This window comes from Grus americana, chromosome 3 (assembly GCF_028858705.1).
Source record: "Grus americana isolate bGruAme1 chromosome 3, bGruAme1.mat, whole genome shotgun sequence".
Taxonomy (NCBI): domain Eukaryota; kingdom Metazoa; phylum Chordata; class Aves; order Gruiformes; family Gruidae; genus Grus; species Grus americana.
Window position 1 is genome coordinate 40,157,983 of NC_072854.1, and position 24,583 is coordinate 40,182,565.

General features: G+C 43.5%; 1 long non-coding RNA gene across 4 annotated transcripts; it reads left to right on the forward strand.

Annotated features, from left to right (window-relative positions):
- The first annotated feature begins 262 nt into the window (after window positions 1-262).
- Window positions 263-17,457, forward strand: LOC129204500 (uncharacterized). 4 transcript variants are annotated; one of them, XR_008576417.1, is made up of 4 exons: window positions 263-9,066; window positions 12,749-12,825; window positions 15,267-15,398; window positions 15,505-17,457. It is a non-coding gene; the product is annotated as an uncharacterized LOC129204500 (long non-coding RNA). The 4 variants fall into 4 exon arrangements; XR_008576416.1 differs by having other exon boundaries at window positions 15,267-15,394; window positions 15,478-17,457; XR_008576418.1 differs by having other exon boundaries at window positions 263-8,064; window positions 8,915-9,066; window positions 15,267-17,457.
- Window positions 17,458-24,583: the final 7,126 nt, after the last annotated feature.

Below are 24,583 nucleotides of genomic sequence, written 5' to 3' on the forward strand. Positions count from 1 at the left end.
GGCTGGTTTTCTATTCATTTAATTCTTCATTTCCCTTACATTTCCCTAAGAAGGTAAGTTTCCATGTGTTCCTGCAACAATCTTAAGTATTCTTACCAAGCACTTCACCCAGGAAGACTGAGGCAAAGTTGTTCTTGCAGGCTTTGAATTAAGGAAACCCTAGGTGTCTCTCAGCATGTGCATGATGCTCTTGTTTAGTTTGGAATGCCCTGTGCCCACACAGGACGGAGACAGCCGCTTCTGCCTTCATCTGTGTGCGGAAAAGTGCCTGTGTTTGGGTGCAATATTGAAAAAAAAATTAGAATAACCATTGCTTTCCCACTGAAATTAATATTTGTCCCACTGAACTTAATATTTTATAAATCTATTCTGCATTCAGCAGCAGAAAAGATTTGGTTACATGAACTCATGTGACACCAGATCCTAAGGACCATTCAGGCACAATTTAAGTCAATTAAAACAGTCTGAGGAATCAGGCAAAACTTTATCAAGATAAGCAAGCTTTTGCTAGTGCAGGTAGCACTATAATTGTAAGCAATTGATTAGAACTATGATTGTCCTAATCAACAGAGTTACTCAGGCTTTATCTGACCTTTAATTTGTTGAGCTAAACTGAAGTAAGATTGATTTAAGTAAAAATAAGAATTCACACAGCCCTTTGCAGCAAATTAAACCCAGCTAAACCAATGTAGTTTTGCATGTAGACAAGCCCTAAGGCAGCAAAATGTCCAACAGCAGTGACAAAGTGCTTGATGGTTTTCAGAGAACATGTGTTTTTACTTTCATTGTGGCAGGAAACACCATAGGGTCAAGGCTGCAAACCACTGTTTATATTGTTCTTTCTTCTACTTACTTATTATATAACCAATTTGCAGTGTCCCATTATGTGCTACATGGGGTGCCTTTAAAATTATATATTATAAGCATATTTTTAAAATAAATAGTACCCACAAATTTTACTAATACTAGGAATGGGAGAGCTTATTTATTACTGCTGCTGTGCTAGATTTTATTGGATCTGCACTTCAAGCATGACACCTGTTAAAAAGACAAGTCCAGACGCATGACAACATTTTGACCTTTGTACAGCTCTGAATGGGTGGGAAAGTAACCCTTTCAGTGTACTGCTTTGGGACTGTGATGGAAATGTCGTAGTTGACCAAATGTTAGTCTTTATGCATTCTCTTTTCTTCCCCTTCCTCTGCTATTGCTCCATTCCCCCATTGTTTTTAATTTTCTTGGGTTTTTTTTTTCTGTCTTCCTCTCATTCTCTTTATAAACCATCTTGACTCTGCTTCCTCTTCTTTTGCCTTGAGACATCCTATTTATTTGATGCAGGGTCCACATCACAGTCCTTATATTTTCTTTTATGTCAACTAACTGTGTTCTTCCCACTTCACACAGTGGCTCATTTCTCATTGGCCGGTCATGCTCGCAAACACAGGACCACCAGTTAGCTGAGCCGTTTCTAGGGCTTGTTCCATCTCACCCCCAGTGAACAAAAATCCCTTTAAGCAGTGTCATTCCACTTGAATTTGGCCATGCACATGGAAGGTTTCTTACCGATGTATCAGGCACACATTGTGGTTGCAGATTTTGTAGACAAAATGTGGTGGAGGTTATCTGTCAGGACTTCACTGAAGTGTGTGGTGCCGAGTGAAAAAGGATTAGTTCAGTTGAAAAAATGGGGATTAGTGCAGGAATTGTAAGGTGGGAAAAACAGCCAAAAGAAAAATGGAATACATTTCTCAGTCTGCTTTGCTCTGCAGTCACACAGATAGTGCTGGCAAAAAGGAAAGGATACACAGGAACAGGAATGAAAGCCAGAGGTCAGTGAAGGTCAGCTGCGCTGCTTTAGGTAATACTTTAGACTTATGCTGGTAAACTGTACCAAAAATTGCGATCTGAACCTGCAACATGCAGTGACCTTCAATAGGACAAATTTCTTAGACCTAAGCAGCTACTAAGGTATTTAACATCTTTGTCAGTGACATGGACAGTGGGATCAAGTGCACCCTCAGCAAGTTTGCCCACAACACAAGCTGTGTGGTGTGGTCAACACGCTGGAAGGAAGGGGTGCCATCCAGAGGGATCTTGACGTCCTCGAGAGGTGGGCCTGTGTGAACCCATGAAGTTCGGCAAGTGCAAGGTACTGCACGTGGGTCAGGGCAATCCCAAGCACACCTACAGGCTGGGCAGGGAATGGATTGAAAGCAGCCCTGAGGAGAAGGACTCAGGAGTGCTGGTGGATGAAAAGCTCAACAAGTCAGCAATGCATGCTTGCAGCCCAGAAAGCCAACTGTATCCTGGGCTGCATCAAAAGAAGCATGGCCAGCAGGTCAAGGGAGGTGATTCTGCCCCTCTACTCCACTCTTGTGAGACCTCACCTGGAGTACTGCGTCCAGCTCTGGGGGCCCCAGTACAAGACAGACATGGACTTGTTGGAACGAGTCCAGAGGAGGGCCACGAAGATGATCAGAGGGCTGGAGCACCTCTCCTATGAGGACAGGCTGAGAGAGTTGGGGTTGTTCAGCCTGGAGAAAAGGCGGCTCCGGGGAGACCTTATAGCAGCCTTCCAGTACCTGAAGGGGACCTACAGGAAAGCTGGAGAGGGGCTGTTTACAAGGGCATGTAGTGACAGGACAAGGGGTAATGGCTTTAAACTAAAAGAGGGTAGATTTAGATTAGGTATAAGGAAGAAATTCTTTCCCATGAGGGTGGTGAGGCACTGGAACAAGTTGCCCAGGGAAGTTGTGGATGCCCCCTCCCTGGAAGTGTTCAAGGGCAGGTTGGATGGGGCTTTGGGCAACGTGGTCTAGTGGAGGTTGTCCCTGCCCATGGCAGGGGGGTTGGAACTAGATGATCTTTAAGGTACCTTCCAACCCAAACCATTCTATGATTCCATGATTCCCAGCAGAAGTACAGAAGTATATTTGCCAATATTTGACATTCAAAACACCTATTTCCTCTAAAATACTACGTATGCTTCCACTCGTACATATTCAGAAAAGATTAAGTAAAACCAGAACTTATCCAGAAAAAGGTGACTGAGCTGATTAGGAAAACATTGCAAGAAGTTATCAAATTGTTAGTTAAAGGTTATTGGCCCAACCAAATAACTGTTGAAGTCTATAATTTTTCTCTGAAAGCACAAGAAGGAGATAAGTTCAGCAGATTTTTAAGATCTTTTTTAGTGATGCGGACTGTGTTGATACAGGAACTGTCAGTTACCTCACCCAAACTGGAAATAAGAGTAAAATTTATAACTGCCAGCAGAATGAGTTTCCAGAGCATTCTTCCAATACCAGTAGAATGGGTGAAAATAAACAAAATCAAAATCTTTAGACGAGGCTTAGATTGTCTTTATATAAGGCTTAATAGTTTAAGGAAAGGGATTGTATGGTATGGTGGCTTCCAGTGGCATGAGACTATCGTGAATGACCCTGGAAGCCCTTGCAGTCAAGGTCAAGCCACCTTGCATATAAGGTGGCGACAACGAAGTCACAGTGAAACTAAACTTTTTACTTGCAAAGAGGTGAAGCAGTAATAACCCATTTGTGTCAGTTCACCTATATTCAGGATATTACATCAAGGCTATAAAAGGAAAATTACTAAACTCACTGGTGTATATGCATGAATTGTGCTAACGGACCTGGATATAGAATAATTAGGAAGCAGTGAGTAAAATTTTGCAGCTCTGCCTGCTGCAATTACCTTGACAATTTCAGGAAGGTGTCAACACTAGGGAAGTGTGGATAAGTGCACTTTTCCATTCGTTGTCAATCACAACCTTGAGTAGGTTCACCAAAAGTAATGGGGTATAGGGAGGGCAGTGTTGTGAGGTACTAGAAATGTTACTGCAACCTAAAGAAAATCTTACATCCCCATGTCCTGCACACTCTTACACTCTACTGTCAAACGTGTTAATACACAAATGTTTACATTATGCCTATCTCTTTTCTTCCTTCCTTTTTCTCCTGTAAAGAATTAACATTTTTAAACATCATATATAATGTTCCCTGCCTGAAGATTTTGAGAAACACTGCACCGAACTAAACTCTGCTTTGCTCTTGATCTTAAAAATACTGCCACAGTGCTTTAGCAGAAAGGAAAACTACAGCTTTTATACAAAGATTTTTTCCAAAAAGTTCTATTACATCTTTGTAGGGCAATTAATTTTTCACAAGTGATTATAAGGGTAAAAGAGTGGCATGGTATTACATATTAACAGGGGACTAGAACCAAGTCAACCAAAAATTCATTGAACTGGAATGGTGAAAAAATTACAGGCCAAATATCATGTGAGCAATAATGAACATGTGAATTAAGAGCCACTGAAGTCAAACACAGGGTTGTGAACGTCTCAACTGTTGGGTGGACTGAAGCCTAGATCTTCCGCAAGCTTACACAACTGTGTCAGGCTGAGATGTGGTGAAGGTCAGGCTTTTCTTCTGCGCCAGTATGTTAGTGAACAAACCAGTGTAGGACCCAGTGACAACTGAGACATATTAACTCTTTCCTACTAATTTCCTGAGGTCTAGGAGGAGGTTCGAGACACTGTCCATTCTGTTCACTCGCAACACGTAGGCGTGTAGTTTGATTCATGCATATTGAAGAAATGGGCATGAACTTTTCATTGCAGACCTGTTGCTGCTTTGGAAATTTTGCATGGAAACTCAGTGGAAGCCCGCTGAAAATTTCGCTTTTATTAAACTCAGTTTTCTACAAAGAACAACGAAGAACTGAGGACTTGAATTAAAACATTTATTTTCCCAGATAATTTACTAAGACTTCAACTCTCTGTCACTATCTTACCTGTCTTTTCCATCCTTCTCTTTTTTTCAGATAGTATCTGGCTACATTTTGGTCTCAGAAACCTCCTCCCTCTCTCTGCAGCTGACCTCTGGGGTGCTCCCCAGTTTCACGGGCAGGCGGTATATATGTGCACTGTGCCATCTATACATACCTACTGCTTAACCTGCTTCTCCACCTCTGACTGATCCACCCCTCCACTTCCCCATTTCTGCTCCCCTCTGCCAATCCCATGGCCTACCTCTCACTTAGCGTACCTTTTCTGGTCACAAAACAGAAGACGATGACCATCTTCTGCTGGAAAATCCCTTCCTTGTCCTTTTTCCATTACCATGGCTAATTCTGTCATCCTCTGAGCTCGTTTACTCCCTTTTCTCCCCCATATAGATGCTGGGTTTAGGCCATGCTTATTCTTCTGTGAAGTATTTCCAACAACCTGTTTCCCCACCTCAGACCTTGTTTCTGAAAGTCTTCCCCAGACTTAGGTTATCTCTAGCCTGAAGACACTCATAAATTACCAGCTTTCTAGAAGTTTCTCCCGGGGAATCTTTAGCTTCTCCTTTCCACTCAGTTCAGGGTCTCTCTATTCCCCATTCCAGCAGATAAAGTTTTCATTACCCTCCTCCCCTTTTTTCCTCACTGAGCAGCAGCATCTTGCCACCGTTGTGCCCCTTCTTGGGCCTTCTTGGGTTGTTCATCCCTTTGGTTTCAGGCCTCACCTTCGGGGCCCACCGTTGTTCTTCTGCTGCCTTAATTCAGATTTGTGTCTTTGCTCCCACATGTTCTGGTCCAGCCCAGCTTTCCTCTAATCACTTTCTTCCTTTCCTCCTCCTGCTTTTCTCCGAGGGCTTTCATTCATTGAACAACTGCGCCCATCTTGTGAACCAAATTCACTCCATCTTCATTCAGATTGCCTCATAAAATGTACTTCTGCCATAAAGCCTATCCAGCTCGGATTCTTCTGCTGAAATATATCCCATTCCTCTATAACAAAAACAAATCCTGTTTCATAACAAAACAAAAAGAACTGAGAGACTGACTATGCAATTAATTTTTGCCAGTTGCTTTCTGCCAAGAGCAACATGCTTGTTCTTATCCCGCTCCTGAGGATTGTCCTCCCCATGTGCCTCCTGTTTGTCCTTTTGTTTTGTTATCGGCTTTCGAGTCCTTCCTGAGGGCTCCTGGCCTGATGCTGTGCTCACATTGGTGTGAAGCGAGGAGTAACTCCACTGCAGTGAACAGAGCTTTGCCAAGGTGAAATTTCTGTGGAAGACGAATCAGCCCTTTGTTTTAATATTGGCTAATAAAGCCTGTGCACGGCCCCAGCACAGCACTCTGGTTTTAATTAATAAGAATTAGCATCTATATCTACCTACATTCTTTTTTTTCCCTTTGTGGGCTCAGCTACTTTGAAGAAAACCTCTTTGTCTGTCTTCCTGGTTATTCTATATCTTGATATTAAAAAAACCCAAACGAATAAAAAACCGAAACCCCAAGTAACATCAAACTCCCACGCAAACAAAAGGCTTAGCTGCTGCCGGTGGCGGGGAGCGCTGGGAGCAGCCCTTCCCGCCTGCTGAGAGGAGCCAGCTTCCAGCCCGCGCTCCCTGCTGCTGGGGAGCTGTGCAATTCCCAGCCCACTGTCCCTTCCTCCGCCTTTGCACAATCCCACTGCAGCGACTTCCCAGTCCTAATTGGAGCCTCTGGGCATTATTGTATTATTATTTAATAAACAACCACATAAAACACTGGTTGACATTTAAATAAGAGTAAAGAAAGGAAAGCTCTGACTCCGAGACTGTTTTGTTTTCCTGTTGACTTGGGTGGAAGCAGGAACAGGTTTTCTATACCATACCCACGCTCGCTCGACACATGCTCACCTTTACTGGTTTAGGAAAGGCACTGCTAACGTGGGCCCGGTGCAGATGAGAGGGCCAGACCTACTGCAGCTGTCAGTCCCTGTTGCAACATAAACTGTAAATGTAGAGACATAACCTGGACGTCCCCAAATAAAACAGCTTTTCTTGTCTGAGCTATAGTGAGCAAGGATTCAGCATCATTTTCTGCATTGTTACCCCCAGCATGTCCTTTCGAGTAGTTATCTGAAACACGCAGCCATCAGGATGCTATTAAGAAGAATAAATGGAAAAGAGTGTTTTGGTTTTGCATTTGATTGTAAGTTTGAGATGTTTCAGAGTGAGAGTTATCATGACAAAAGAAAACATGGTGTCCTTGAAGTGAACGCAGAGGAGCACAACTCATTCAAAAAGGTTTTGAAAGAAAACAAAGAGCTGAAGGCCAGAACTGACTTCTTTAGCAACAAGTATAAAATGAGACAGGATTCAAAATGCTTAAAATACTTTGGTGACAAGCAACAAAAAAGCGTCTGTTACTAGAATTGATTCAGTTAAGGAAAGGGAGAGAAAATCTTGAGAACTTTTTGAAAAGTAAAGATTTGATGTGTAGGGAGTATAAGAACAAAATTCTCCCGGACCACAACCAGAGCCCTGAATCAGCATAACTCTTTTCCTTGAAGAAAGCGACAACTAGACAAGGGTGAGTATGTACACCCTTATTATCCTTTTTCATTGTGGATCAAAGAGGAGGAATTCTTGGGGCTGCCAGCTCTCCACTTTCCCGCAGTGAGTCTGGAGTGCAGGCTGGGTTGATTTCTCTCGGTTAGGCAATGCCTCTCTAATACTCTAAATGATCAGGTCCTATAATGGACTTCTTGTGAGATCTGAATCTAACTGGTTTGTGTGTGGTATAAATGTTTTTAAAGTATTCAGTAGGAGTGAAACATTCTTGCCTTTTATAAAAATTATATACATATATGCTTTAATTCTAGGGAGTTCACCCCTCATTCTTCCCACCATTTCATTACATGTTTGCTCTCCTGTATTATATATTAAAAGCTTCATGCAGTGGCTCACTTGCATTTACATATGTGGACTGTAATAATTCTGTGATGTTGCTTGGAACTTCTGTATGAACATGTTATATAGAGTCAATGTGGGCATGACAAATGTATTGCAGATTTTTTGTAGATAAACAGAGTCAGTGAATGCAAATACAAATGAATTTGTGTGCGAGTTTTAATATCTAAGCAGAGCTTATAAGTGCATAATACCTGTAACCACAACTGTCAGTGCAAACGGGGAAACTAGTTTTAAAGCATTTGCACTGATTTAAAAGTGCTGGACTTCGAAATACTTCAGCTGACATGGTGGAGATGTGTTCATCCTCTGGCAGGTATGTAATGCATAAACTCTGTTATTAAAGAATACAAACTTTATTAGCAGCTGATATGCCAAAGTCCTTGCGAAAACAAGTACCAGAACGGTGAGGACTGCCTTATAAAGCAACTTGTGGCTTTTAAAGACATTATGGAAATCTTACTGTGAAATGGATTAAAAAGTGCTGGTTAGTGATCTTAGGGAGATGGGTGTTAAGCATGGAGAATTTTTTTGGAAGGCAAAATGAGAACATACCGTAAAGGTGCTGTATTTGCATGCGTCGCCATGCAGCCAGTACTAGGTTTGGTCTGGAAGCAGGGTGTTCGCTTAGGAGAGGCACTGCAGAGGCATATAACTTAAGGATAAAACTGAGTCTGCTTGAATATGGAGTGGAGTAATCTTCCCCTGAAGGGAGACCGAGTGACTGCTTTTTGTGAGAGTACTGAGACAAGAACATATTAAATTGTTATTGAAGATGTAGAGAAGAAGTATGTTCTGTAAAGTTTTCTGGTGCATTTTATCAAAACTATTCATGTGACAAAAAGAAAGAGATAGATGCAAGTCCAAGGCTTTAATCAACAAAAGGGCAAAATAAACCTCTTTCAGCCTTTTCTTTATTCATGAATATAAATATTTGCTTATTTCTGTATTTGGTGGAGGTAAAGTTGTCCTGAATTGGCCTGTAAAATATTTCCTAGATAAAGAGTTCAGGTTCAACATGTGAAGGGAATTTGTTCTGAATTCACTGGAGGTCTACCTGCTCATTCTAAATAACACCATATTAAGTAGCTATTTAACTGCTATAAGAAAAGTTATGTTTTGCAGAGTGAGGACATGAAATTGTCTTTGTATTTGCATTTCTTTAGAGCTCAGGCCAAGTGGTTTATTAATGGAAAATCAGAAGAAAACAGTCTTCAAAATGGCCAGTAGACTGAAGAAGCCGGACTGGGAGCATCTGTATCTTCCCATTTGAAAACATTGCCTGTTGCTTGCTCCTACAGAGTACCTGGAAACACCGGTAAAAAACAAATTACGTTAGTCCCATGTTACTTTAGAAGCTCTTTTCTTTGTATAACATTAGGATGATGTCAGAGGTTGATTATATGTTAGGTTGTTCCAATTTGAACAATTAATTTGGGGGGCAAAAGCCAGTGAGGACCCTGTCAGACACTGAACAATGTTTTTGGTTTTCATGCACTGAATCATCAGTGTTTATAGGCCTCCAACATGTAAATCACCCTGAGGTAATCTGGAAGGGAAGGATATGAATAAGCCAATTAAATTGGCAAAGAGCCTAAGGAACACCCTGTTTAGGGATAAAATCGCATGCCTGTCCTAGTGCCAGTAGTTTTGGAGAAGGAAATAGAGTTAAAATCTTTGTAGTTCATTCCTTTGCAGAGAGATATGATTTAGAAGACTTTGGTCTTCTCCTTTTATGTATGAGCTCAGGTGACTGAGATTAGTAAGTAATGTGTTTTCTGCAAGTAAGTTTTATTTTGATGACACAGAAGGATGTCATACAGGTTGCAGAGGGTGTAGGAACTAGTTGCCTCATTTATGGTGATTATTTCGTGTTCAGTTTTATGATATGAGCATTCAAAGGACTGAATTGCCCTTTATCTTTCCAAGTACCTCTTTTTTTTTTGAAAGGGAGGCACAATTTTCCATCAGGAAGCCAACTTAGCAGTTACTAGCATACTTTAAGGTGCTCTATATCTAAATAATAACAAAAACAACTGCTCTCTTCCTATTGTCTGCCAGGGCTATGCCTTAAAAGGTGTGGTGTAACGGGGAAAAAAGGCAGAGGTGAAGAAAACTTTTCATTGAAAGTTGTGCAGAGGAAAAAGCATTTCCATTCTTAGTTTACTTCTTCACAGTATCAATGGTTTCTTTTTGTGTTTTTAAGAGGCTTGCTGTATTTGCTGGAAGACTACTATGTATTTCTGCCATCCCACCCAGATCTTTGAACTTGTAGGCCAATTCCAACCAGGAAAGTAGCTGACTTTCTAGAAGAGACATACCCTGTATATGCCTTCACTGGAGGAAAGGCCCGGGTAGAACTCATGGCTGTCACCAGAAACTTTACAGGGGAGTGGATCATTATGACCTCTCCAAATGCAGAAGCTGTAATTGGCATTTGTATGTTATTAAGCATCAGAGACTCTAACCATAAACAGAAATCCATAGGAAATCAGGAGTCACTAATTACACTGCTCACAGAATTACTTGTTCAAGGGGAGCTTTTGGGCATTTTTCAGACACCATTAAGAGCGGGGGAGATGTAGCCTCCCCTTTTTTTCCTCCCTATAGCCCATCATCTTTGGACTTCTATAATTGTGTTCCTAGTTGAAGGAAGTAACTTGCTGAGAACAAAACCAGCCAGAAAGCAACAGAGATGTGGGGTCATTGGAGGCACCACATAACAGCCTCTGGATGCCTTGGAGGTAACAGCATCAGGACATCCTAGATACAAATAAACAGACTGGCAAAAAACTCAGATAAACATAGTTGTTCAAGATAGTTTCTATGCCTCTCACCTAACCCCAGCCATCTGATATGGGGGGTATCTGTCCCACACCAGTCTTTACTCCCTATGGAGACAAAGAGGCACCTTCCAGGAACAATTCAATCTAGTCCAAAATAGGAATGCATTGTATGTGATGAACCGTTCTTTTCCTGTCTGTCTGCATTGTGTGCTGAGGAGGCCTAGATGACCATCTGAATTTTTTGGACGGCTGATGCTCAGTGATGTGAATCCCAGCCTCAGTGTTCAGCTCCTGTGCAGTCTGACCATGCCTTGCTGGCAGCACAGCAAACTCCCATTACTAGATGAGGACTAGAAATTTTGCACCAGAGGGTTAGTTCAAGGATCCCATTTGTTCTGAGCTGGAACTGGAGGTTCACTTAGCCTCTTGGACATGTCTCTGGCTCTTAGTCACTTTCAAGCATTCAGGCACTGCTCAGAGCCATGGAAAGAAACAGAAATAGTTGCTTTCGCTTCTCTTCTTGGTGTATGGGCCCTGCAGAGAAACAGGAACCAAAGCAAGGTTAAGCAGGGTTTAAAGGAACAAGATAATGTTTGGTAGAGGAAGGGAAAAACACATAAGCTGGCCAGGTCTTTAACTTCAGAGCAGTGTACATAAACTGTTGCCATGTCCCCAGGAAAACAAGGGATTCGGGAAATAGTCTAAGGCTAGGCTGCGTGAAATACAGAGCACATGACACAGCGTGAGTCCCTTTGTCTCAACAGACAGCGCTCTAGAATCGTTATGACCTTACTCCTCCTGCCCTTGTTAGTCTGAAATATGTAGCACAGCTGTAGGACATAGTTCATCATTTATCAAGGGTAAATACAGTTCTGGATGGGAACATGGAGGTGAAAAGTGTTCTGCACACAGCGTTCGCTTGCGTGTTGTAACTTGCTGCTCGGAAAAAAACAGAACGCTTTGTCTTCTTGTAACACTGGTGAGCGACTCCTTATCGTAACCTTGTAAGAGGTTTCAAGTGTGTTCATGAATAGGAAGATGATTAAGATGACACATCAAGGTTTTCTGAATACTTATTGCTATTCAGCCACATCCTCATATTTTTCTTAGGTTTCATTCCAAAACAAGGTGTTTCTAATCTCCAGTGTGATTGGTAGACCACATTCTTTCATTCTTGGTGGCCCAGCTTGCTGTGAAACGCAAGCAGAACAGCAAGAAAGTGAGTTTAAATGAGGGGCTGTCAGAGCTAAAGCAGATAATTTAGCTGAAAGGCCCTGTGATGACCTCTGCAAAGGAGGCCTCTATTGCTTTGAACCAGTTACTGTGACAAAACCCAAGGCTAAAAATGAAGCAACCTGACTAAAATGTTTAGTGGGAAAGAAGCTAAATGGGGGAATTAGAGGATCTAGTTTGTAGGGGAGAAAGAGGAAGATGGCTGTGTAGCTGGGGAACAGTTGAAAGTCTTGCTCTGAACACATCCATAAATCATCATGCCAGGTAGGGTATTTTCTCTTCCCCCAAGTATTTCCCAGGCTGGGAGTCTGCTTTGGCCACAGCTGCTTCTCTTCAACAGTCCATTAGAGCCCCGAGACTGGGTTTTGAGCAGGCTGTGTAGGAAGGATGTAATACTTCTCTCTGTTATGCAGCTGAAGAGTTAGGTCTGTAGCCTGACTGATGTGCCTTTTTTGAGGAGAGGACTCATATTAATTACCCTACATCTAAGGAAATCTAATTTCAGAGCACAAGGACACAGAGGGAAAAAGGAAGCCTGATTTTTCCAGTGTTCAAATGATCGTATCAGTGCAGAGATTTGTGTCACTGGGAGTGCCTCTGGGCCTTCTTGCCACGGGGGTTGTTAGCAGAGGGCAGGAAAATGACTGAGACCAATGGCTTCAGTGACAGACATCGGAGGAGTACAGACAGTATCTTTGGCATTAGGCTGAGGGGGCTGGAAGAGACGCTGAAAGGATTACCCGGTCTCATTGCTTCTAGGGCTGTAAATGAGTGCTGACCATACAGAGCAACAGCACAAGTTTCACAACACTCGCAAAGTGACGTAGCTCTGGTGGTTCCATTTTCTTCAGTGTTTTACACTTTCTGCAAAGCCAACGTTTAGGGTATGCATGGTACAGGCATGCCCAGTTCAAAGGAGGTAGAGGTAGTAGAGGAGGTAGGTTAAATTTACATTGTAACCTCATTTCCTTAATTTGACAGGGCAGAGAGACAACTCCCAGAAGCCGTGTATCTTGAGATTTACTGAAGTCGGTTACAAAGAGCAAATGAAAAAATAGGTATGCTTCTCCGCATCACCACCCTGACCCTCATGACATATAGTCCTTCCTGTCTACTTTTCTGGCTTGCCCCTTCTGTTCCTACTCCCTCAGCTCTGTAGCCTCAAGGACCCAGTTAACACCTGCTCCTTGCTGTCTGGTGCCCTCTGGTGCTGCAAATACCTGTCCAGGCTACATCCCATCACACCCTTATGCAGTTGTGGGATCCAGCCTGTACCCCAATGGGGGACTTGTGAACTGGTATCTGCTTTTTCCCCACTGCATCCTGGCTGTGGCAAGAGCCCATGGCACAAGTGGGACTGGCCTGGGAGGTAGGAAGAGCTAGTGCTAGCTGCTCTAGTCCTGTTTCAGTCCATAAAGGAGGAGAGTGGGAAACGGACAGGCTCTCACTGGTCCCCCCTCCAAGTATCTCTCCCTCCAAGTATCTCTCCCTTGCTTTACTCCCTCCCCTTCTCCAGCTTTAGACCTCTAACTTCTGTCATCCGTATTCTTTTATTACTGTTATCTTCACACAGTTGCCTGGTCTCACTGCAGAAAGCCCTTCTTCCTCCTCCAAGATACAGCTCCTCTTCCCCTAAGATGCTATTCCTACCACTCACAGTCTCTGTTCCTGCTCCAGAAACCTCATATTGCAGGACCTATGGCTCAGGAACGCTTGGAGCTTACACATGCTCATCCATTGTTCAGAAAACAGGATTACAGTATCTTCACTGTCCTTCATCTCCCCTCTAATTAATCCATGCTAGTTGATTGATTGATGGTGGCTCTCTGGTGTAACAATCTCCCAAGTCCCAGAAGCAGGCACATGCCTATCATTCTCATATATCTGCCCAGAGCATACGGAATGTATTAACGTCCAGAAATTAGTCAGAGCCTCTTCTAAATTAGTTTGTTCGAATTGTCAGGGCTCATTTCTCTGGACTAAAAGAAAACTGATGACAGAGGCAGATAGCAATGACAGGCTCACAGGTTGTTCTCTTGGTTTTGATGCAAGTAGATTTCGCCCTCATGGGGAATGAGTGGATCACTCGGTGAGCACAAACTGCACACTGATGGTACGTTGTTGCCTGCAAACCTGCTTCCCCATGCCTGATGCCTGTGCCCTGTTCAGTTTAGCACTCCTTTCCTGAGATGGCCAAACCCTGTTCATGATGATGTTGTCGTAGTGCTGCACAAAGAGGCAGTACGTGCCATAGGACAACAGGGATTAGTTTAGAGGGGCTGAGACTGACCAGTCCCTGTTGGTCCCCAGTCCGCTCTGTCTCTGCATGAAACCCTGAGTGACCGAGCACTTCTCCTCTGCTCCAGCGCTCAGCTCAGTTTCTTCAGCCTAGTTACTGGGCTTTCTGAGTTGTAGGTAGATGACAGTGCTTCCACGCTGTCAGTGCAGCTGGGAGTAGCTGCTGTAAGGAAGGACCAGATTCACCTACTGTGTGGGCTAAAGTACAAGAAGTTTGTAATCTGATTACCACCAGCAGTTGATTTGGCATGGACTTTCGTGGCAGATTCATGACCTGAGGACCGTCAGCCTGACAAATTTCAGTTCTCTGCCACAGGAATAAAGCTACCTTTTTTTTTTTTTTTTGACAAATCTGTCTTGAAACAGCTGAACTGGTTAAACAGAAAGCAAGCTATCTGCCTCAAACTCAACCAAACCAAACCCCCAAGCCCAACAAAGAGGCAATAAGCTGTAGGCAGGCAATAAAGTGATAAAGGGTTGGCAGAGCTGTAAGCAAACTGAAAATGGGACCTTATAAAGAGAGGTTGGGCAATCTTTTAAAAAGTGGTGCTACCAGTCCTGTCAATGAATACTTAGATATGGCCCTTGCAGATTGCAGGTCCCTTGATGCAATGCTCACTGGTGAGTCATTTGGAAGATCACTAATTGAAGGATAGAAAATGGCCTGCTGTGGCCTACAGCCATTATGAGCTGCACATTTTTTTAAGGGATGTTTGTTGCAATCCCCTCTATTTTCTGCAGATGGGGTGTGGCTCTCCCATTCCTGGCAAAGTGGCTGGTGCAGCGTTTGGTTGGGAAAATATGGGTGCTGTTGTATGACAAGCTAGGCTTCCCCCGGGGGGAAGACACCTTCTTCTTCTCCAGCACAGCATCAGGGGTGTGACAATTCCCTAAAGCACAACAGAACCGCACAGAAATCTGGCAGCTTTATCCGGTTTGTAGTTATATGGATCTGGCTTATAAAAACATCTGAATCACGTTTCATACTACCTACCTAGCTACATAAACACAACCTGATCCTCTTCTTAGGATCTGAGCCTTATATTCTCAGACTATACCTCCTCTTCCTTTTTATATCAGAGGTCTTGTGACCCTCACTCCTTGCATCATTATTTGGGCTTGCATGAAAGCTGCTGTGTTGAAATTCCTCAGCCTGCAATCAGAAACGGTACTGTTGCTCTTTGTTCACATTTAAACACAGGCACCCAAAGTTTCTTTGGCTGTGACGCATGAGGCAACTGATTCTTCATGCAGGATGGGAGGGACGCTGCGCTCAGCCCCATGGATGACAGAGCATGGATAGGCAGCAATCCTGCAGCTGTGCCTGTGGTAGGTAAGACAACCCCTACAACTCCTTGTCTCCTATTTGGCTTTCCACCATTCTGCCTTCCCGGATCCACTTGCTTTGCCAGCTGAAGACTGCCTGGTCACCTCTGCAGAAAGCCTGGGGTCATGGAGCAGGAGACAGACTGTGGCACTGCACTGCAAGTATGGGAAACGTGGACTTAGTTCTGTGGAAGCTGCAAGGAGGGAGCAGTCCGGGAGTATTTGCACATATGCTGCATCCAGTCTGGCAGGCAGAAGAAGAAATTCACCCTCCTTATTTATAGGAAGCTGGAGTTGCATGCTAGGCCAAACTGACTAAGTCTGGTATCCTGCTTCAGACAACAATGAGCACTGGCTGCTAGAGGAGATGTAAGAAATGCTGTAGTAAACCGAAGATGAAATCAGTCACTGTGGACATTTCTCACTGTCCTACTGATATCTAGGTCGCTAGTTAACCATGTCAACAACTAGTGACCAGCATGAGGTGGGAAGGATGAAGGCTTTACACTGAACTATTCTATTTCATGTCCTACATGATTCCTCTCCCTTGGTTGAAACAAAAATGAAGAAAGAATGATACCCTCCTCATCCTGTTCCTTCTGAAATATATGACAAACCCTGTATTGTTATCAAAGGTGCAGGATCAAACCTGTCATTATCTCACACAGAGTGCAATAAATACCATGACTAAGAGTTAACAGTGCGTCAAAAATGATCATCTCTAAGTCTTGTTGGCAAGCTTTGTGTGAACTGAACCAGGTTGTCACCTGCCTCCTTCAATGACAATGCAACAACTACTCTGTATAGTCATTTTCTGTCACTGTATACTACAGGTGAAAAATACAGGTGAACAATATTTTACACGCACAGATATGTAACTGATTATATTACAAAAAGAACTGCAAGAACAAAGCATTTATTTTTCACTTTTAGGAATCTGAATGAGGAGATCTCATTACCCAGAATCAAGATGCATCTTGCTTGGTGAATACAATAACAAATGGGTTCTTCAAATCCCTAATTCACAAGCATTTCAGAAAGAGACAGTTCAACAGCACAAGATGTACTATTCCTAGAAATCTCCTGACTCAACTCCTGTCCTGTCAGTGATTCAGTAGCACGGCAGTTATAATTGAGCACAAACATACTTCTGTTAGCAAACAGGAACAAGCTGGGCAGAAGCACCAAGATGGAAATGGGCTATGTGGGTGCCAAGGTAGGTGGTCACACCTGGTCAGGGCTGTGAGATTCATGATATGGATAAGGTGATCAGGCTTGTAAAGGGAAAACCTGAGTTGCCTGTGACTGTCTGGTGATAAGAAAGAAGGATGCACAAGGCGGATGATAATCTTGATGGGCACTTAACAAGGCCAAAAAGACAGATAACAGTGCTTCATTTCTATTTCTTTAAGTAGTAATTCGCTTACCTTTTCCTTTAGGTGGAATACTTTGCATAAGAAAGCACTGGCTGCAGCACTTAGACATGGTGTGTAGATTTCTGTAGATTTACAGACATTGTGTGACATGGTTGGAGGGAGGATTATCAGCACGTAGCCAGCAGCCTGGGGTGAGGTTCTTGAGATTTGTGTGCTTCCATGTGCATCTTCTTAACTCCACCCCATCTGCTGGAGATTTGGAAAAAAAAAAAACCGCAGGACTGTGCTCTATTTATGAAAGCGATAGTGACATCAGGACAAAAATACATGATCCATGTAGTTCCTGAAGCTAGAGATTACTCACAGGATATTGCTAGGGCATCAGATAAAGATTTTAACAAGTGGGTGTAAACATTTCATCACAAGTCTGTCTTTAGGAACCCAAGGAACTGCTCCTATTTTCAAAAGTGTGGAATCTCTGGCAACTTCATCTGCTCTCTTCTTTCTGCTCTTATTTTGTGAATGGAATAGGGCACAGTCGTTCAGGCTTTGTGGGAGTCATTCTACTTGCCTGAATTGGTTGTATGCATAACAAACTGGTAGGACAGGTCAGGTACTTTTCCTTTTATTTGAAGTTCTTTAAAATGATCAAATCTCTGCAGATGCATAAGCCATAGAAATATAAATAAATGGAAATGAAAATCTTCTGTTAAATGCCTCCTTCTTCCCTGCTTGAACCCTGGTTGGAGGTTCCTTCCTATCAGTCGGCTCCCTGCACCAACCAGTGTGTGGACACATCCCCCCTGCCTACCAATGGCTCCTTGGGGAGAGAAGAATCTGCCCAGATTATCCTAAAGAGAGATTATGGCTTCACTGATTAAATTCCTTGGGGTAGTGATGTGTCCAACAAGGCTGATGACTGCAAGTGATGTTGGTTTCAAGCATAGTTCCAAGGGCAAAAAAAGGCTCCTCCTTTCAAATGTGGTTAGTTTTCCCAGTTGAAATGTTTTTTGATGTCTTGCATGTCTGAATAGGTCTTGTTGATAAACTACCTTCGTCAATCTCAGTTACGTTGGTCTTATTGCCCACTTCTGTTGACAGCCTTTTGGAGGGAGGAGAGGATGTCATGAATGCAGCAGTGCATCTTCATTAGGCCTCTTTCTTTTTCCCAGCACATTAATCTAAAATGGCCCTGCTGTCTTGTTGCTGTAACTTAATTGCATGGATCAGAATTTAATTCATGTTAATTTTCTGTCCCTAAATGTTTGAAGTCCAGAGCTATTCCAGAGAATATTTTTATTCTGGGGTGCATCAAGCACGGCATTGCTAGCTGGTCTAGGGAAGTGATTGTCCCACTCTACACCGCGCTGGTACAGCCTCGACTCAAGTACTGCGTGTAGTTTTGGGTGCCACAGTACAAAAAGGACATAAAACTATTGGAGAGTGTCCAAAGGAGGGCAACAAAGATGGTGAAGGGTCTAGAGGGGAAGACACATGAGGAGAGGCTGAAGTCCCTTGGTTTGTTCAGCCTAGAGAAGAGGAGACTGAGGGGAGACCTCATCACAGCCTACAGCTTCCTCACGAGGGGAAGCGAAGGGGCAGGCGCTGATCTCCTCCCTCTGGTGACCAGTGATAGAACCCGAGGGAATGGAATGAAGTTGCGACAGGGGACGTTTAGGTTGGATATTAGGAAAAGGTTCTTCACTGAGAGGGTGGTTGGGCACTGGAACAGGCTCCCTAGGGAAGTGGTCACAGCACCGAGCTTGGCTGAGTTCAAGAAGCATTGGGACAACGCTCTCAGTCATATGCTCTGATTCGGCTGGTCCTGTGTGGAGCCAGGAGTTGGACTCGATGATCCTTATGGGTCCCTTCCAACTCAGGAGATCCTATGATCCTATGATCCTGTTTCATAACAGCCTCATTTTCCCCACTAGTTCTTACTCTCCATGTCATGAATTTTTCTTGATCATCCCTATTACAACCATTTAGAGGTACATTCCTGAGCTATTCTTTGGGTAGTAAAATGGTTTCTGGCAGTCGGTGCTTGAAGACTGTTGGAATAAGATCATTTGTAGCACAGAAACATCAAGAAGATGATTGGGAGCCCATCAGGGACCTGATTGCAAGACAGTGTTGTCCTGATTCTTTCATTTTGTAATGTGGGGAGATCCAGCTGTTTGACAACCCCAAACACTCTTGGGCAATATAACCAATTTCCTGGTGTGCTCAGGCTGATCAGTGTCCTGGACCAGACAGCCCAGGACATGGCTTTTCTCCCTGTCTGTGCTTTGTAGGGGTCTGGGCTTCAGGGAGCTCCTTTATTACTGGAAGAACTGACTTTATGTTCAGTAAGTTCAAAAGAGGACCTCAGCTTGCAGCCAGATGTGCTGATCTGTTGGGCACATTTGGGTGTACGTGGCATGACCACTGAGCAGAGGCTGTCATCTATGGGCCTGTGTTTGGAAAAGAATTGTAGGAGTGCTACCAACAAGCGGCTGTTGGGGACAGCCGTGTCTGTGCAGTGCTCTTGGGTGTACGTCCACTCCCTCTTAAGCAACTGAGCAAGCACTCAGAAAGACAAACAGATGCTGCCTTGGGTACATCACTTCCTAAACATTGCCCTGTCTCTAATCTGCAGCTGCTGTGGGCTTTCCTTTCAGCATAAGGTTGCTTTGTCTGAATAAGCAACAACCGCATCTAAAGAAGCAATAGATTTTGAAGCGGAGACAACTGGAGCAATCATACTTTGATCTCTGGCAAAGCCCAGGGGCTTGATCATTATCCAGTGGAAGGAGCTGAGATAAATGAGTTTTCAGGAGTAGGGAACTCAAAGAGTTCAGGTTGGAGGTGCCTTAGAGTGAAGGGTGAGGGGGTGCCCTCTCCTCCCAGGATAATGAGGTCAGTCATCAGCGAGCCACAGGGTGCTCTTGGAGCCTGGCACTTTGCAGGGCTCACATGCATTTCCTAGGAGCAGGCAGGAATGTTTCTTTCCATAGACCTCTGCCACCTCCTTGGAAGCTGATCAATCCCATTTTATTAAAAACCACCATTTGACTTCTAATGTTTTTATGCTGATTAAGAACATTGACTTGGCTGACTGAACAAGGGAACTGATTGTAGCTCAGCTGCTTCATGCTGGAAAAGCTTTGATCGGACTGAGTGGGAGTTTATGTTTAAGGTACTCTATAAAATGAATTTTGGTGATAAGCTTATAAACTGAATTTGAACCTTGCACAGCCTCTGGAGAGAAGGAATAAACAGCTCAATTTATATTCTCTACAGATACACACCAAGATGTCCCTTTAACCTTCGGTTATTTTGCCTAGGAGGTCAAACTGTTTCTTAAACTGTTTGAAATTATATGTCCAGATTAGCTGTCCATGCTGAAGATGGAGAGCTTTCAGGGTGGCTCCCAAGAGCCCTGAAGCCAACTATAATGAATGAGTTTGGTGTTTTACTCGGAGGAAAAAAGCTGAATGAGTTACAGAGCTGCCAAATAGCCCCAGTTCATTCACACAAACTTGAGGATAACATGCTTCTCTTGATCCCGACGTGGTACCATTAGAATAGCTTATTTCAAGGGCATTCGTGTCTAACATCTTCCCTCCCTCATTACTTATCAGCCTCTATAGTTATACACAGCAGTGAATTGCAATTAGAAGGCACCAATACCTGACAGGAATCTCTGTTGACCATGTAGGGTTCATCTCCCCTTTCTGATGAAGCTGGTGACCAAACTTGCAGGGGATCAAGTGGAAGCAAGGTCAGGTGATCATCCTGTGAAATCCTCCAGTCTGATACGTCTGGGGAGGGTACACATATCAAAGTCAGTCTGAAGTGTTTGGTAACTGGTCAAGTAATTATTCATCACCAGTGGTGTGTGCAGGATGGATCCCAGCACAGCCATCATGGAGAGTCCAAGGCTGCCACAAACCCCAGGCACAAAGGAATCACTCATCATGGCAGTGATGGGGTCTTTGCCTGGGAGAGGTTTTAGACGGTGAGGTTGTGATCTGTCTGAACAGATGTCTAAATATTTTATCAGAGGAGTCATCCAACTGATGTGCAAGTCTCACAGCCATAGGAAAAGAGAGACTTTTGTTCATGTTTTCTCAAGGAAGAGGGCTGGAAGTGAGAAACCCGAGGTCTAGCTCTGTGATGGCCTTCTGCATACCTGCGGGCAAGTTACTCCCTGTCATCATGCTGCTCCTGCAGTCTCCCCACGTCTGCTTCAAAAGGTAATTGCCGAGACTCAGCAGCACCCTAAGCTTCTGCAGTCATTCTCCCTTCTCAGCTTCAAAACAAATCCACCTCATTTGTCATATTAGGGGGAACATTTTTTACAACCTAGCTTACAGTTCATGTCCTGTGTATGTGCATCTACCTCCTTATCCCTCACAATGACTTCTACCCTGATGCCCAACTCCAGCTAAGTGTAGAGGCCTCAGCAATACTGAAGTTACATTAAACTTCCAGAAAAATGGGAGAGTGAATAATTCAAATATCACCTCTGCTGAGAGAGAAGCCTTACCAGATATCAGAGGATCCCGGTGAGGAAGGGGAAAGAGGGATAGAGAGATAAGAAACGAGGCTTCATTTGCTCATTCTGTTGCACACACTTATTTTATTTTGGGTTTGCTGTTCATTTTCTCATAACTCCTTGTTATCTAGTAGTGTAAGTTAGTATACTAGCAACCAAAAGTTCCTCCCATTAGCCCTCACTTGTTCTCAGCAGGGTATCCAGAGTGGACTAGAGCTCACTCCATGTTGTCTCACCACCCCTGACGGGTAAAATATAAGCAGCAAGGACACTGAACATGCCCAGGGAACAGGTCTGCTAGGAGCTGGAGCAGGCCCATTCATCAACCAGTTTCACCATATTCTGAGGGAATGCAATAATATACGTCTAAATTGGAGACAAATCGCAAAGACTAAATTGTGAACTGGAGCCCCATTCCTTGGAATAAAGGTCTTTTGCTTCCAAACTATCCCCACTGGCTTTGCCTGTATAGAAATAACTATGGGAAAAGACATTCACAAACAATCAGGTTCTGCAAGCCTTCTGAGGGCATTATTAACTTCTTCACGTGCTCCCATTCAGGAATCATAGACTCCCTGAACACTCAGTTTCTATCTGAATAGCTTTACTCTCAACCTACTCTCTTCATCACACATTATTTTATTCATCTGCCCTGAAATAACAAGGTTTAATTGGCAATCTGGCTCTGATTTACTAATATCTCCTTGTGCATGGAAGGAGACCTCAAATTCTATGCACTCATTCTCAATCAATGTCAGCATGGTATTAACTCAATGTTATTACATTATTGATCTTATTCATCCCAGGAGCTACATCAATTTATCATGGAATTTACACTTCTTTAGCAACCAACACAAATCAAGAACATTTGTTGGGCTTGCGATGTAGACTTGAAGCTTTTTGGAATCCGATCCTCATTTTCCTTTACATTTGTTTAGATTTCCAGTTAATCTGAATTCCTATCTTGCCCCTTTGAACTTTCAACCAACTGTAAATACTTTTGATAAATTTCTGTGCTAAAAACTATATTGCAACATAGTTCTGAAAGAAAAAACACAAAACCCACCCAAAACCAAAAACCAACTGCAAAATACCCAGTGTCTTCTGATGTATTGATATAACTGGTTTGGGGAAATAAACGGTCGGGTGCTTTATGTTACACAGTGGCCACATGTAAACAATAAAATCTGTTTGTAACCTCAGTCATGCATTTGGTTCTGCTATACAGTATAACCATTTGTAGTTTTAACTCATGTCTTGAAGGTGTGTAGCAAATTAAAAACATAGCAAAGAGTTTGTCCTTTCACATTGCATTTTGCAGGCTGACTTCTTTGCAACAGATGAAGAAATTCTGGGAAAGTTCATTGTCTGCTTCTGCATTTGTTCAGTCTTCCTCTCTGACTGCACTCTGTGATGGCTGGAGAGATACTGAAAAGCTCATGTCAGAAGAGTGGGAAGTGAAAGCTGAAGACAGTTTTAGTCAGATGCTTTGAAATGTTGACTTTTCAGAAAAAAAAAAAATGGTTAATATGTCTACATAGCTGAAATGCTGACTTAGTATTTGGGAGAAAGGATGTGGGACACCAGAGCAGTCACATCACTGGCTGGTGTTAACAGAGGTACTTTCTGGAGGGCTAAAGCACCTTTACTATCTTCCTTCACACCATGGAGAAACCCACCACTGGCTGGAGTGCAAGGTGCAATTGTAAATTTGCTAGTCTGTATAGTAATTTTACCACCACTTCTGTATGTTAAGCCTATTGCTTGTGTCTGTTACCTATGTATAGAAAAATAAAACTTCACAAATATACTGTTGTTTAGTAATAAGATAATAGGGACCAGTCAGAAACACAAAAATGGACTTTACTGAAAGTAGGACTAATTCAGCTGCATTTAACTTAAAGTGCATGAATAAGCTAGAAAAGGGAGGATTGCAAAATCTGTGTGTCCGTGGCAATGCCACCCATCAGTGTTACCTAATACAGTTGGGATTACATCATCAGAACAAACTTTCATCAGTTCAGCACAGTTTGGTTTTGTGACACTATTTTGAGCTCAGCATGGAAGTGATGCTTTTATGCAAATTTGCCCCCTCCGGAGTATTGCAAACACTGTTGGAAACTGCATCCAGCCATAGCTTGCCACAAGGTGCCTTGGGAGAGAAGGCCACAGCACCCAAAAATATCAAATGAAAAATTCAGGAGCTAGAGGATTTGTGCAGACTTTCTCTTTGAAATCACCAAAGCAGGACTTTCTTGGCCATGTTGCTCCAAAGAGTTTCAGGAACATATAGTACCAGTAGTTCCCACATCAACATCCTTCTATTTTGGGTCTCATTGTTTCACATGGTGGTGAAAGACAGATACCTATTTACCTGAGTGCTTGTGAAGTTTGAAATGGAGGCATGCAGGAGGTAGGAAAGAGAAGACCAAGAACTTCCTTTGCATTTGCCTGGATAGACAAATGTTTCTGTTATGTTTTTACTACTCTGATAGCACAGCCAGCTTACATCTGTGCCAGAAGCCTTACATGTGGGCTGTTTGCCTACTGGCAGCTGTGATGGTCAAAGGGTTGTAATGAGATGTAACGTCTCTTCTCAGGCTGAGTGATACAGCGGGAGCCCTCCTCCAGGTCTGACCTGGGATCACTGAAAGGCCAGGGAAGCCACGAACGAGAGCAGCGCTGTGGCTGGGGGCAGCAGGAGGAAATGGAGTGACTGTGAAAGGCATCATCTGCTCCTGACGTTGCCCCCTCTCCTGGCCGGGGGCAGGGCCCAAGCGAGAAACTGTGGCGGAGCTGTGGCAAAAGGCTCAGCACTCTTCACAGAGACCGGCCAACGTATGTGATTTGACAAGAGTTGAGATTGTACCCCAGCTGCAGCTTCAAGTGGCGTGGAGGGGTGCCAATTTACCCCTGAGTGTTCCCTCACACGCTGGCCAGGTGTGCAGTGGCCGGCTCTGGCCTCTGCCAGCTTCTCACACCAAGCCACAGGAAGCACCGAGCACTTGTATAAACCCGTGCTGCAGTTCCGCAGGTGCTGGGCAAGAGCAGGCACACGACTGCACTGCTATCAGATTATGCTGACTTTATGATGCCTTTACACCGCTCGTGGGAGTACACAATGAAGGAGAGAGGCAGAGTGGCATGGGCGAGCAGTGCCTCATCCAGCACCCAGCATGCTCGTACAAGGTTAACCCACCAAGGATTTTAAACAAGTGAGTAGCCAGAGCTAATTTATCAAAGCTTTGCACTGTGTGGCATTTGGCTTGGCGCTAG